Here is a 14,960-nt window from a genome sequence, read left to right as displayed (position 1 = left end):
CTACACCATAGAACTCTGATGCAACAATTAAAAATACACGTGTAAGTCAGAGTGTGGTGTTAAAGAATTCAGCAATAAGATTTCAATTGTCAAATTTGCATTTCTTTAAATTGTTCTTTTATAATGAGATAGTGTCTTTTAAAAATCAGAAATGAAAAATTAGTAATTGTTTTAGAATTATTAAAACAGTATTAAGCAGAGACTACATTTCCCCTTCTCCTAGTCATTCTTCTAAGTGAAGATTTCCATGGCTTCTATGCATACTGATAAACACTTTTTTCCTCATTGCACAAGATTTGATATAAAATGAAACACAGAGGCGGGGCAAGATGGCAGACTGGTGAGCTGTATGTTTTAGTTACTCCTCCAGGAAAGTAGGCAGAAAGCCAGGAACTGCGTGGACTGGACACCACAGAGCAATCTGGCTTTGGGCATACTTCATACAACACTCATGAAAACGTCGAACTGCTGAGATCAGCGAAATCTGTAAGTTTTTGCGGCCAGGGGACCCGTGCCCCTCCCTGCCAGGCTCAGTCCCATGGGAGGAGGGGCTGTCAGCTCCGGGAAGGAGAAGGGAGAACTGCAGTGGCAGCCCTTATCGGAAACTCATTCTACTGATCCAAACTCCAACCATAGATAGACTGAGACCAGACACCAGAGAATCTGAGAGCAGCCAGCCCAGCAGAGAGGAGACAGGCATAGAAAAAAAACAACACGAAAAATTCCAAAATAAAAGTGGAGGATTTTTGGAGTTCTGGTGAACATAGAAAGGGGAAGGGCAGAGCTCAGGCCCCAAGGCGCATATGCAAATCCCGAAGAAAAGCTGATCTCTCTGCCCTGTGGACCTTTCCTTAATGGCCCTGGTTGCTTTGTCTCTTAGCATTTCAATAACCCATTAGATCTTTTTTTTTTTTTTTTTTTAATCCTTTTTTCTTTTTCTAAAACAATTACTCTAAGAAGCCCAATACAGAAAGCTTCAAAGACTTGCAATTTGGGCAGGTCAACTCAAGTGCAGAACTAAGAGAGCTCTGAGACAAAAGGCAATAATCCAGTGGCTGAGAAAATTCACTAAACACCACAACTTCCCAAGAAAAGGGGGGTGTCCACTCACAGCCATCATCCTGGTGGACAGGAAACACTCCTGCCCATCGCCAGCCCCATAGCCCAGAGCTGCCCCAGACAACCCAGTGTGACGGAAGTGCTTCAAATAACAGGCACATACCACAAAACTGGGTGTGGACATTAGCCTTCCCTGCAACCTCAGCTGATTGTCCCAGAGTTGGGAAGGTGGAGCAGTGTGAATTAACAAAGCCCCATTCAGCCATCATTTCAGCAGACTGGGAGCCTCCCTACACAGACCAGCACCCCAGAACTGCCCTGGGGGGATGGCACTCACCTGTGACATAGCACAGTCATCCCTCAACAGAGGACCCGGGGTGCACAGCCTGGAAGAGGGGCCCACTTGCAAGTCTCAGGAGCCATACGCCAATACCAAGGACTTGTGGGTCATTGGCAGAGACAAACTGTGGCAGGACTGAATTGAAGGATTAGACTATTGCAGCAGCTTTAAAACTCTAGGATCACCAGGGAGATTTGATTGTTAGGGCCACCCCCCCTCCCTGACTGCCCAGAAACATGCCCCATATACAGGGCAGGCAACACCAACTACACATGCAAGCTTGGTACACCAATTGGACCCCACAAGACTCACTCCCCCACACACCAAAAAGGCTAAGCAGGGGAGAACTGGCTTGTGCAGAACAGGTGGCTCATGGACGCCACCTGCTGGTTAGTTAGAGAAAGTGTACTCCACGAAGCTGTAGATCTGATAAATTAGAGATAAGGACTTCAATTGGTCTACAAATCCTAAAAGAACCCTATCAAGTTCAGCAAATGCCAAGAGGCCAAAAACAACAGAAAATTATAAAGCATATGAAAAAACCAGACGATATGGATAACCCAAGCCCAAGCACCCAAATCAAAAGATCCGAAGAGACACAGCACCTAGAGCAGCTACTCAAAGAACTAAAGATGAACAATGAGACCATAGTACGGGAGACAAAGGAAATCAAGAAGACCCTAGAAGAGCATAAAGAAGACATTGCAAGACTAAATTAAAAAATGGATGATCTTATGGAAATTAAAGAAACTGTTGACCAAATTAAAAAGATTCTGGACACTCATAGTACAAGACTAGAGGAAGTTGAACAATGAATCAGTGACCTGGAAGATGACAGAATTGAAAATGAAAGCATAAAAGAAAGAATGGGGAAAAAAATTGAAAAAATCGAAATGGACCTCAGGGATATGATAGATAATATGAAACGTCCGAATATAAGACTCATTGGTGTCCCAGAAGGGGAAGAAAGGGGTAAAGGTCTAGGAAGAGTATTCAAAGAAATTGTTGGGGAAAACTTCCCAAATCTTCTAAACAACATAAATACACAAATCATAAATGCTCAGCGAACTCCAAATAGAATAAATCCAAATAAACCCACTCCGAGACATATACTGATCACACTGTCAAACACAGAAGAGAAGGAGCAAGTTCTGAAAGCAGCAAGAGAAAAGCAATTCACCACATACAAAGGAAACAGCATTACACTAAGTAGTGACTACTCAGCAGCCACCATGGAGGCAAGAAGGCAGTGGCACGATATATTTAAAATTCTGAGTGAGAAAAATTTCCAGCCAAGAATACTTTATCCAGCAAAGCTCTCCTTTAAATTTGAGGGAGAGCTTAAATTTTTCACAGACAAACAAATGCTGAGAGAATTTGCTAACAAGAGACCTGCCCTACTGGAGATACTAAAGGGAGCCCTACAGACAGAGAAACAAAGAAAGGACAGAGAGGCTTAGAGAAAGGTTCAGTACTAAAGAGATTCGGTATTGGTACAATAAAGGATATTAATAGAGAGAGGGAAAAATATGACAAATATAAACCAAAGGATAAGATGGCTGATTCACGAAATGCCTTCATGGTTATAACGTTGAATGTAAATGGATTAAACTCCCCAATTAAAAGATATAGATTCTCAGAATGGGTCAAAAAAAATGAACCATCAATATGTTGCATACAAGAGACTCATCTTAGACACAGGGACACAAAGAAACTGAAAGTGAAAGGATGGAAAAAAATATTTCATGCAAGCTACAGCCAAAAGAAAGCAGGTGTAGCAATATTAATCTCAGATAAAATAGACTTCAAATGCAGGGATGTTTTGAGAGACAAAGAAGGCCACTACATACTAATAAAAGGGGCAATTCAACAAGAAGAAATAACAATCGTAAATGTCTATGCACCCAATCAAGGTGCCACAAAATACATGAGAGAAACACTGGCAAAACTAAAGGAAGCAATTGATGTTTCCACAATAATTGTGGGAGACTTCAACACATCACTCTCTCCTATAGATAGATCAACCAGACAGAAGACCAATAAGGAAATTGAAAACCTAAACAATCTGATAAATGAATTAGATTTAACAGACATATACAGAACATTACATCCCAAATCACCAGGATACACATACTTTTCTAGTGCTCACGGAACTTTCTCCAGAATAGATCATATGCTGGGACATAAAACAAGCCTCAGTAAATTTAAAAAGATTGAAATTATTCAAAGCACATTCTCTGACCACAATGGAATACAATTAGAAGTCAATAACCATCAGAGACTTAGAAAATTCACAAATACCTGGAGGTTAAACAACACACTCCTAAACAATCAGTGGGTTAAAGAAGAAATAGCAAGAGAAATTGCTAAATATATAGAGACGAATGAAAATGAGAACACAACATACCAAAACCTATGGGATGCAGCAAAAGCAGTGCTAAGGGGGAAATTTATAGCACTAAACGCATATATTAAAAAGGAAGAAAGAGCCAAAATCAAAGAACTAATGGATCAACTGAAGAAGCTAGAAAATGAACAGCAAACCAATCCTAAACCAAGTAGAAGAAAAGAAATAACAAGAATTAAAGCAGAAATAAATGACATGGAGAACAAAAAAACAATAGAGAGGATAAATATCACCAAAAGTTGGTTCTTTGAGAAGATCAACAAGATTACAAGCCCCTAGCTAGACTGACAAAATCAAAAAGAGAGAAGACCCATATAAACAAAATAATGAATGAAAAAGGTGACATAACTGCAGATCCTGAAGAAATTAAAAAAATTATAAGAGGATATTATGAACAACTGTATGGCAACAAACTGGATAATGTAGAAGAAATGGACGATTTCCTGGAAACATATGAACAACCTAGACTGACCAGAGAAAAACTAGAAGACCTCAACCAACCCATCACAAGCAAAGAGATCCAATCAGTCATCAAAAATCTTCCCACAAATAAATGCCCAGGGCCAGATGGCTTCACAGGGGAATTCTACCAAACTTTCCAGAAAGAACTGACACCAATCTTACTCAAACTCTTTCAAAACATTGAAGAAAATGGAACACTACCTAACTCATTTTATGAAGCTAACATCAATCTAATACCAAAACCAGGCAAAGATGCTACAAAAAAGGAAAACTACAGGCCAATCTCCCTAATGAATATAGATGCAAAAATCCTCAACAAAATACTTGCAAATCGAATGCAAAGACACATTAAAAAAATCATACACCATGACCAAGTGGGGTTCATTCCAGGCATGCAAGGATGGTTCAACATAAGAAAATCAATCAATGTATTACAACACATTAACAAGTCAAAAGGGAAAAATCAAATGATCATCTCAATAGATGCTGAAAAAGCATTTGACAAAATCCAACATCCCTTTTTGATAAAAACACTTCAAAAGGTAGGAATTGAAGGAAACTTCCTCAACATGATAAAGAGCATATATGAAATACCCACAGCCAGCATAGTACTCAATGGTGAGAGACTGAAAGCCTTCCCTCTAAGATCAGGAACAAGACAAGGATGCCCGCTGTCACCACTATTATTCAACATTGTGCTGGAAGTGCTAGCCAGGGCAATCCGGCAAGACAAAGAAATAAAAGGCATCCAAATTGGAAAAGAAGAAGTAAAACTGCCATTGTTTGCAGATGATATGATCTTATATCTAGAAAACCCTGAGAAATCGACGATACAGCTACTAGAGCTAATAAACAAATTTAGCAAAGTAGCGGGATACAAGATTAATGCACATAAGTCAGTAATGTTTCTATATGCTAGAAATGAACAAACTGAAGAGACACTCAAGAAAAAGATACCATTTTCAATAGCAACTAAAAAAATCAAGTACCTAGGAATAAACTTAACCAAAGATGTAAAAGACCTATACAAAGAAAACTACATAACTCTACTAAAAGAAATAGAAGGGGACCTTAAAAGATGGAAAAAGATGGAAAAACATTCCATGTTCATGGATAGGAAGGCTAAATGTTATTAAGATGTCAATTCTACCCAAACTCATCTATAGATTCAACGCAATCCCAATCAAAATTCCAACAACCTACTTTGCAGACTTGGAAAAGCTAGTTATCAAATTTATTTGGAAAGGGAAGATGCCTCGAATTGCTAAAGACACTCTAAAAAAGAAAAACGAAGTGGGAGGACTTACACTCCCTGACTTTGAAGCTTATTATAAAGCCACAGTTGCCAAAACAGCATGGTACTGGCACAAAGATAGACATATAGATCAATGGAATCGAATTGAGAATTCAGAGATAGACCCTCAGATCTATGGCCAACTGATCTTTGATAAGGCCCCCAAAGTCACTGAACTGAGTCATAATGGTCTTTTCAACAGATGGGGCTGGGAGAGTTGGATATCCATATCCAAAAGAATGAAAGAGGACCCCTACCTCACCCCCTACACAAAAATTAACTCAAAATGGACCAAAGATCTCAATATAAAAGAAAGTTCCATAAAACTCCTAGAAGATAATGTAGGAAAACATCTTCAAGACCTTGTATTAGGCGGCCACTTCCTAGACTTTACACCCAAGGCACAAGCAACAAAAGAGAAAATAGATAAATGGGAACTCCTCAAGCTTAGAAGTTTCTGCACCTCAAAGGAATTTCTCAAAAAGGTAAAGAGGCAGCCAACTCAATGGGAAAAAATTTTTGGAAACCATGTATCTGACAAAAGACTGATATCTTGCATATATAAAGAAATCCTACAACTCAATGACAATAGTACAGACAGCCCAATTATAAAATGGGCAAAAGATATGAAAAGACAGTTCTCTGAAGAGGAAATACAAATGGCCAAGAAACACATGAAAAAATGTTCAGCTTCACTAGCTATTAGAGAGATGCAAATTAAGACCACAATGAGATACCATCTAACACCGGTTAGAATGGCTGCCATTAAACAAATGGAAACTACAAATGCTGGAGGGGATGTGGAGAAATTGGAACTCTTATTCATTGTTGGTGGGACTGTATAATGGTTCAGCCACTCTGGAAGTCAGTCTGGCAGTTCCTTAGAAAACTAGATATAGAGTTACCATTCGATCCAGCGATTGCACTTCTCGGTATATACCTGGAAGATCGGAAAGCAGTGACACGAACAGATATCTGCACGCCAATGTTCATAGCAGCATTATTCACAATTGCCAAGAGATGGAAACAACCCAAATGTCCTTCAACATATGAGTGGATAAATAAAATGTGGTACATACACACGATGGAATACTACGCGGCAGTAAGAAGGAACGACCTTGTGAAACATATGACAACATGGATGAACCTTGAAGACATAATGCTGAGCGAAATAAGCCAGGCACAGAAAGAGAAATATTATATGCTACCACTAATGTGAACTTTGAAAAATGTAAAACAAATGGTTTATAATGTAGAATGTAGGGGAACTAGCAGTAGAGAGCAATTAAGGAAGGGGGAACAATAATCCAAGAAGAACAGATAAGCTATTTAACGTTCTGGGGATGCCCAGCAATGACTATGGTCTGTTAATTTCTGATGGATATAGTAGGAACAAGTTCACAGAAATGTTGCTATATTATGTAACTTTCTTGGGGTAAAGTAGGAACATGTTGGAAGTAAAGCAGTTATCTTAGGTTAGTTGTCTTTTTTTACTCCCTTGTTATGGTCTCTTTGAAATGTTCTTTTATCATATGTTTGTTTTCTTTTTAACTTTTTTTTCATACAGTTGATTTAAAAAAGAAGGGAAAGTTAAAAAAAAAAGAAAGAAAAACAAGGAAAAAAAAAGATGTAGTGCCCCCTTGAGGAGCCTGTGGAGAATGCAAGGGTTTTCGCCTACCCCACCTCCATGGTTGCTAACATGACCACAGACATAGGGGACTGGTGGTTTGATGGGTTGAGCCCTCTACCATAAGTTTTACCCTTGGGAAGACGGTTGCTGCAAAGGAGAGGCTAGGCCTCCCTATGGTTGTGCCTAAGAGCCTCCTCCCGAATGCCTCTTTGTTGCTCAGATGTGGCCCTCTCTCTCTGGCTAAGCCAACTTGAAAGGTGAAATCACTGCCCTCCCCCCTACGTGGGATCAGACACCCAGGGGAGTGAATCTCCCTGGCAACGTGGAATATGACTCCCGGGGAGGAATGTAGACCCGGCATCGTGGGACGGAGAACATCTTCTTGACCAAAAGGGGGATGTGAAAGGAAATGAAATAAGCTTCAGTGGCAGAGAGATTCCAAAAGGAGCCGAGAGGTCACTCTGGTGGGCACTCTTACGCACACTTTAGACAACCCTTTTTAGGTTCTAAAGAATTGGGGTAGCTGGTGGTGGATACCTGAAACTATCAAACTACAACCCAGAACCCATGAATCTCGAAGACAGTTGTATAAAAATGTAGCTTATGAGGGGTGACAATGGGATTGGGAAAGCCATAAGGACCACACTCCACTTTGTCTAGTTTATGGATGGATGAGTAGAAAAACAGGGGAAGGAAACAAACAGACAAAGGTACCCAGTGTTCTTTTTTACTTCAATTGCTCTTTTTCACTCTAATTATTATTCTTGTTATTTTTGTGTGTGTGCTAATGAAGGTGTCAGGGATTGATTTAGGTGATGAATGTACAACTATGTAATGGTACTGTAAACAATTGAAAGTACGATTTGTTTTGTATGACTGCGTGGTATGTGAATATATCTCAATAAAATGAAGATTAAAAAAAGAAAAAAAAATGAAACACAAAGAATGAAAAACTATGATTTACCAATATATTCATTTTATTCCATCAGAAACAGCTTGATTATGACATAATTATTCTATATACCAAACATTAGTTCTTTCCTTTCCATGCTGCCTAGTTTACTGCACTTTTCTTCTCAAATATTTCCCTTTCCAGATGGTCATTCTGAATTAAAAAGCAAACCAGCAGCAATCTCCCATAGTTTAGATTTTGCCCTAGTATGTATCTTCATGAGGATGTTGTAAGAGGTAACTCACAATTGCAGTATATACATATGTTAATTTGTCAATTAAGGGTAGTTAGGGTGGTAGCATTACACTTTAGATGGAGAGAAAACTATTCTGAATATCCCAACTTTCATAAAACTCAGAACTGTTGTTTTCAACAGGCGCTAAAAAGAAATGGATAAAAACACTTTGTTTTTGTAATAAATGGTTGTTTTTCTTCCTGAGATGCTGATATCAGTATCCTCCTTTATTCCAGGTAGTGTGTATTTCAGCGTTTGAGGCACCTGGGTTTAGGACTGCAGATTTGCGACTACTCAGGGCTGGCCCCTGGGATCCTGAGTTCTTGGTTGCCGTGCTCCCCCAAGACTGCCATGCACTAACTGTGCACCAAGTCTGTGTGGACTCTTCAAAATGTCGCTGATCAGAACCTGCTCCCCACCCCCACCCCCACCATTATTATTATATAGTGAAAATTTCAAAATACTAGTAATGTTGAAATAATTTTACAGCATTTATATACACTACCTAGATTTTACCATTAACATTTTACTATTCTTGCTTTATCACATATCTATCCATCCCTCAGTCCATTGATCAATATATTTTGGATGCATTTTAAAATGTATTTCACAGTAGTTTCAAAATCACTTCTACTTAAGTACTTCAGCATGCTTATCACTAACTGCCTTTCAATATTTGTTCACACTTCTTTTTTTCTTTTGAAATCAAGTTTATATACAAACATACAATGAAATTCACAAATCTTAGTCTACCATTAATGGGTTTTTGCTTACATCTGTGTAACCAAAACGTGATCAAGAAGTAAAATTACTATATCCCAGGAATTTCCCCCAAGCGCATTCCAATAAAAACTCCCAAGAGATAACCACCTTCCTGATGTTTCAATACTATAGATTATTTCTCCCTATTCTACATCGCAAAATTTGAACAAAACAAAATGTATTCTTTTGTGTAAAGCTTTTTTCCTTCAGTGTAATGTTTTTGTAATTCTTCCATGTTGTTAAGTGTGATTTTCAGATTTAAGACAATAAGTGATATTAATCTCAGCTGATTTTGTTTCCCTTAGCTGGTCAATTCTTATCTTTGGTGTTTTATAACTTCATTTGACAGCCCTAATTCCAGGGCACTATTTCCAGATATGATGATTTCCTCTCCACCATCTTTATGGATTTTGAGTCAGGTTTTTGATGCAGTGCTATTTGCTCTGCTTTGATTGAGGATAAAACCTTAACAGTCTGAGACTCTTCATGATTTGAACCTTCTCTGGGAGTCAGTTTCTTACGAGAACAGTTTGACAGTGAGAATCTAGAAGTAGAACAGTAGGGTGGAGGAAGGCGAGAGATTTAAAGCAGAAAGCTTAGTTTAGGGTCATGTAAAATGTCCCTAGTCAATAAGGAGTTCCACAGAAAGAGCAGAAAAAGAGAGAAGATAGAAGGAAAGATATGATGTTAATGAGGACAGTTTGGTTCTTTCGTACTTCTCTGATAAGCCTGGGTGTGCTCATGTTAGAAAATTATGTTTAAATTAATTTACACAGGTGAAAATTCATGAAAATATAGCATATGTTTTTTGATTTTAATTACTCATAATAATTTCCTGTGTCTACCCAAAATTCAGATTCCTATGTCCCAACCTGGACATTATGAGTCCATAAGTCTGAGGCAAGGCAAAGGAATCTACACTGTAAGCCAGTAGGACAGACGATACAGAGCCGGGTATTTTACTTATCACTCTTTAGAGAAATATTGGCAGAAAGAGAAGGGTGCTACCCAAGTCTCATGCAGGGATTGTTAATGTTCATCTCTGTTTTCCTGATTACTTCTAAAACACACAATTCTTTGGATTCTATAATAAGGAAAATTTTGTGTAAATTAAATTTAGTAGCTAATTAAGACATTTCTGTGCTCCAAAGTGTATTTATCAAACTTTCACCTTAGCACTTCTAAGGTACATTGAATTCAGATCACAAGAAATTTTGCCAAGCACCTTCTTTTGGATACCATACCTCCCACTGACACAGCCTGCTGTAAGATTTTTTTCTTTAATAGAAAAGTAGTTTGCCTTATCAAAGTGTGCTTTACAAAAATATATAAATCTGTGTCTTTACATATTTTAAGTCCCATTTCTATGCTTAACATTCCATTTCTCCTTTTTTATAATTAATGCCAACTCAAAGCATTTTTATGACTAATTTATAATGTGAATTTAGACAAATTTCCTTCTATCTACACCAGACCCAAAACTAAATCAAAATAAAAATGAGAAGAAAATTTAAGCAAATAAAACCAAAAGCAAGATAATTCCACGTATGCATACTCACACCTAATGCCTACTCATTGTTGATTTTTGCATGCTTAAAAAAAATTGAGTATTCAAATATTCAGTCAGAGTCCATTTAAAATTAGCATCTTTACTTGATAGGCACATTATCAAATATCCTTTGCCTAAACGAAAAAGCTCTCTTGGAATTCTGTTACATAGAAATCAAATAGAACAACTAATAAAGTATTGAATATTAAACCATATATACTAAGGTTCCACATCATACCCATTCTCCTCCAGAAATGGGCACCATATTTAGCTGGGGTTTGGCACAATTCACAGTGGAAAAGAGAACCTAACATGACCCTGTGGTTGGAACCCCCTTTGGGCCAATTCAATGCACCATTGCTGTTGCTTCCACATTTGAATATATAGAAAAAATTGATGTGTTACATGCTTGTACTTCTGTATCTAGTTAAGTGCCAGAAAGGTTCCTTTGATTGGAAGAGATATATGTAGAGAAGTGTTAGAGGTACATCGTTCCCTGTTCATTGCCACTAGTGAGCAGGTCAGGATTCAGCAGGAGTGCCTGTACCGTCTGATGCCTCAGACATTCAACTATATAAATGATGCCTAATTGGTTGACAAATCAGAAGCCTTAGTCTGACTAGCCCTGACTCTGGTGTTATCACACCTCTGATGGCAGGGTGGATGATAAACTCCCACAAATTCAGGAACTTGCTCTCCAAGTGAAGTTTATTCAACACATTTTTTTTTAAGCAACTACTGTTTGCAAAAGACTTTTCCATTTCCCAGGCCTTGGGAATATAAAAGTGAACAGTCCAACAAAATTGCTTGCTCTCGTGGAGTTTATGTTTCAGTCTAGCTGATAGAAAATGAACAAGTCAGTATAAAGTAAGTTTAGGATTTAGCAAGATAAATGAATCTAAAACAAGTTGAAGAAAAGGTAATATCTGACATTCTTACATCAATATTCTTTACAGCTAGTCAATACTTTTCCTTAACTATTGTAGTTTCTACTTTTAGTAACTAAAATTCAAGCTGATAATTTGCACTCAACCACATTATTATAGATATTTGGCTTAAAAAAGGAAATGAATGGAAGCTTAAATGCGGGATGTTTATGTAGAAACCTGGATCACACTTTCCTTAAGTGTTATTTTTCTATTCATAGTTTTAGATTTAAATTGGGATTATTCAACTCCCAAATATAAGATAGAGAAAAAGAGATAGAAATAGGGTAGAAACAGGGCATCTGAATGCCCTATACACTTCATTTGGTTTAAATAATAGATGTAAAAGTATTGATTTCTCACAGAGTACTTATAAACTTACTTATAAGTTATAAGATTTTGCTACATTATTTACATTCTTTGATGGTCAAGGAAGGTGAATATGTGAGACTTTTACACCAGTGACATTTTAGTTTTTACTTGTATATTTCTACTTATGTCATATAGGAGCTACACAACAAATTCAGAAATGGATGTAGAAGCATAAGCCCCATGTTAATTTATAAACAAATATTTGTTATGTATTTCTGCTGGGTGGGTACTCATTAGGCAATGGGAATACAAAACTTTATGTGATATTTTCCTGGCAACCAAGAAACTTACAGTCCTATGAGGAAATCAAAAAGACATATCTTTGATGACAGTTCCTTGAATAAAATACCATGATAAAGTACTGTGCCGGTTTGGATGTATTATGTCCCCCCAAATGTCATGTTCTTTAATGCAATCTTGTGGGGTCAGATGTATTAGTGTTAATTAGGTTGGAATCTTTGGATTAGGTAGTTTCCATGGAGATGTGACCCACCCAACTGTGGGTAACACCTTTGATTCAACTATTTCCATGGAGGTGTGGCCCCACCCATTCAGTGTGGGTCTTAATTAAATCACTGGAGCCATGTAAGAACTCAGACAGAAGGAGCTCACTGCTGCAGCTTAAAAAGACATTTTTAAGATGGCAGTTGAATGCTGACTCTGACATTTTGGAGAACACCATTTTGAAATGCCACTTTGGAGCAAGCAGACACCAGCCATGTGCCTTCCCAGCAAACAGAGGTTTTCTGGGTGCCATCAGCCATCCTTCACTGAAGGTACCCTATTATTGATGCCTTACCCTTGGACACTTTATGGCCTTAAGACTGTAACTTTGTAACCAAACAAACCCCCTTTTTTCTGGTGTTTTGCATAATGGCAGCATTAATAAACTGGAACAAGTACCATATAAGCGCAGGGAGCTATGGCCGCATATATAGGCACCCCTAAACAAATTGATAGCATAAGGAAAGGATTCTAAATTAGACAAACTCTAAGATGAGTGTTAGAAGGTGAATAAAAAAAGACAGTTTTAAAAAAACATTTGGAAAAAAATAGCTTTTGCCTAGAAACTCCAATTTCTTTCTTGATGTGCATATACTCACCCTGTAACTGTCATTTATGATGGAATATTTTTTGAGGATTTGCTGAGCATTAGTGAATGTTTGTGACATGTGGAATTGAAAGTACATAGCATAGCTTTCAGAAAATATACTACATAAAAATTGCAATGAAACCAAGAAAAGAATTTATGCAGAAAAATAAAACTGATTATAATAGTGCAAGTATGAGCTTCATCTGACCTCTTAACACTAGTGGAGAAGAAAGTCACACTGCTATTGAAAATAGCCTATCTTCAAGTCACTTGAAATCAATGGCAATCACAAGAAACTCGTTAGAAGTTACCTTAGCTAATTGAGAAGAACCAACAACAAGGGCTATCGAAGTGGCCTTCTTCTTGGCCAGTTAAGCTTCAGGCAGATGTCCGTGGCTGAACATGTATTGAGCCCTGCTTGTGCCCCAAGAGTAGGAAGTGCTGAGGCTCAGTGACACTCGCTGGTAGGAAACATCCTCTGGGCAGGATGCTCATGTCAAACTGTGACACTAAAACTGGATGTGGTCAGGGGTGTTTACTGGATAGTTGCTGAGAAATGAAAACACAAGTGTGGCTACTGCAAAGTGAAGATTTTGTCATCTTGACTTTTCGATAAATGTGATCAGATAGATAAGAGATATGTCAAAAAAGATAAATTCTAAAATTCACATGGGCAATGAAGCAAATAAATGGGACCAGGAGAAACAGAGCTGAGTCTTTGCAGAGGCATATTGAAACAGAAGTGAAATAATGAGCAACATAAAAGTAAAAACTGCAACACACTTGAGGAAATATTTATTAATAACCTATTGCACATTCAGCTAGATATTATGCAGTGCACCAGGTGCACATAATGTCAGTTAATACATTGTAGTAGCATAAACACAAGGCAGAGGCTCCATAAATCTTGAATGTAATCAATATTTTGGGAGGAAAGAAGCAGTAGCCATTTTGGAAAATAACTAATATTCCCTTGCACAGTTTCCTGAGCTGTAAATTGAGGGGGAAGGTTAAATAATTTTTTTGCTCCATCACTTTTGAAACTCCCTGTAATTCTAAAAATAAGCAATTCTGTTGGATATCTTTTCTTTTACAAACAACTATTTCATTATACTAACTTAGCCCATGAAAGGACCCTTCATTTTTTTTTTTGTTTAATTTCAATCTATATGATCTAATGGAATAAAAAAGCTATTTATCTTAGAAATTCTGAATAAGCAACCATAAACATATAGTGACTGCTTACAAAATTGCTCTCAAGTGAATTACATGCATGACTAGCGGGTCAGACAACATCAAGTTTCTATTAGATTCCTGTTTACTTCTGTTTGTTTATTATGTACAAAAAAATCTTGCCAGTGCAATAAATTTCCCAATAAGCTACTTTTTGCTTATATACTTATGTAGTGTCCTTATTTCTATAGAATAGATCTAAAATAAGTGACTACTCTACCAAAAGACAAATCAGAATTAATTGTATTATATACAAAGAACAAGGCTTTCCCTCTTTCTTGTCCTATCAGAATGGCAGCAATTTTACTAACATCATAGATAATAAACTATAAATTTAATTGATTTTTTAATTGGCATTTCATTGGTAACTAGTGCCTGGGCAACTTTTCATTTTTAATTGACTATTTGTATATCCTTCTAAATGAATTCATCTATTTTGGGCATTTTTGATTGAGTTATTTAAACTTTTATTAATTAATTTTAGGGCTTTTTAATAAACATTAGCTTATATGAGTTTTACATATTTTTTCCATTATTTTTCTTGACTTTTAGAGTTTTGACATACAATTTTAATGGCTATGTAGTTAAATATTATCTTGGAATTTCATTTATTGATTTTTGTGGTTTACAGAATGTCTATGAAGTT

At 37.2% G+C, this 14,960-nt stretch overlaps 1 long non-coding RNA gene across 1 annotated transcript in view; it reads right to left on the bottom strand.

The window, feature by feature from the left end:
* Positions 1–13,438, bottom strand: part of LOC119543458 — a 33,145-nt gene extending 19,707 nt beyond the window's left edge. Inside the window, exon 1 of the long non-coding RNA XR_005218589.1 lies at positions 13,393–13,438. This is a non-coding gene — a long non-coding RNA (uncharacterized LOC119543458). The remainder of the gene's footprint in view (positions 1–13,392) is intronic.
* Positions 13,439–14,960: the final 1,522 nt, after the last annotated feature.

The sequence above is a fragment of the Choloepus didactylus genome, chromosome 8 (assembly GCF_015220235.1).
Source record: "Choloepus didactylus isolate mChoDid1 chromosome 8, mChoDid1.pri, whole genome shotgun sequence".
Lineage (NCBI taxonomy): Eukaryota > Metazoa > Chordata > Mammalia > Pilosa > Megalonychidae > Choloepus > Choloepus didactylus.
This window is presented reverse-complemented; position numbering and strand designations above follow the sequence as displayed.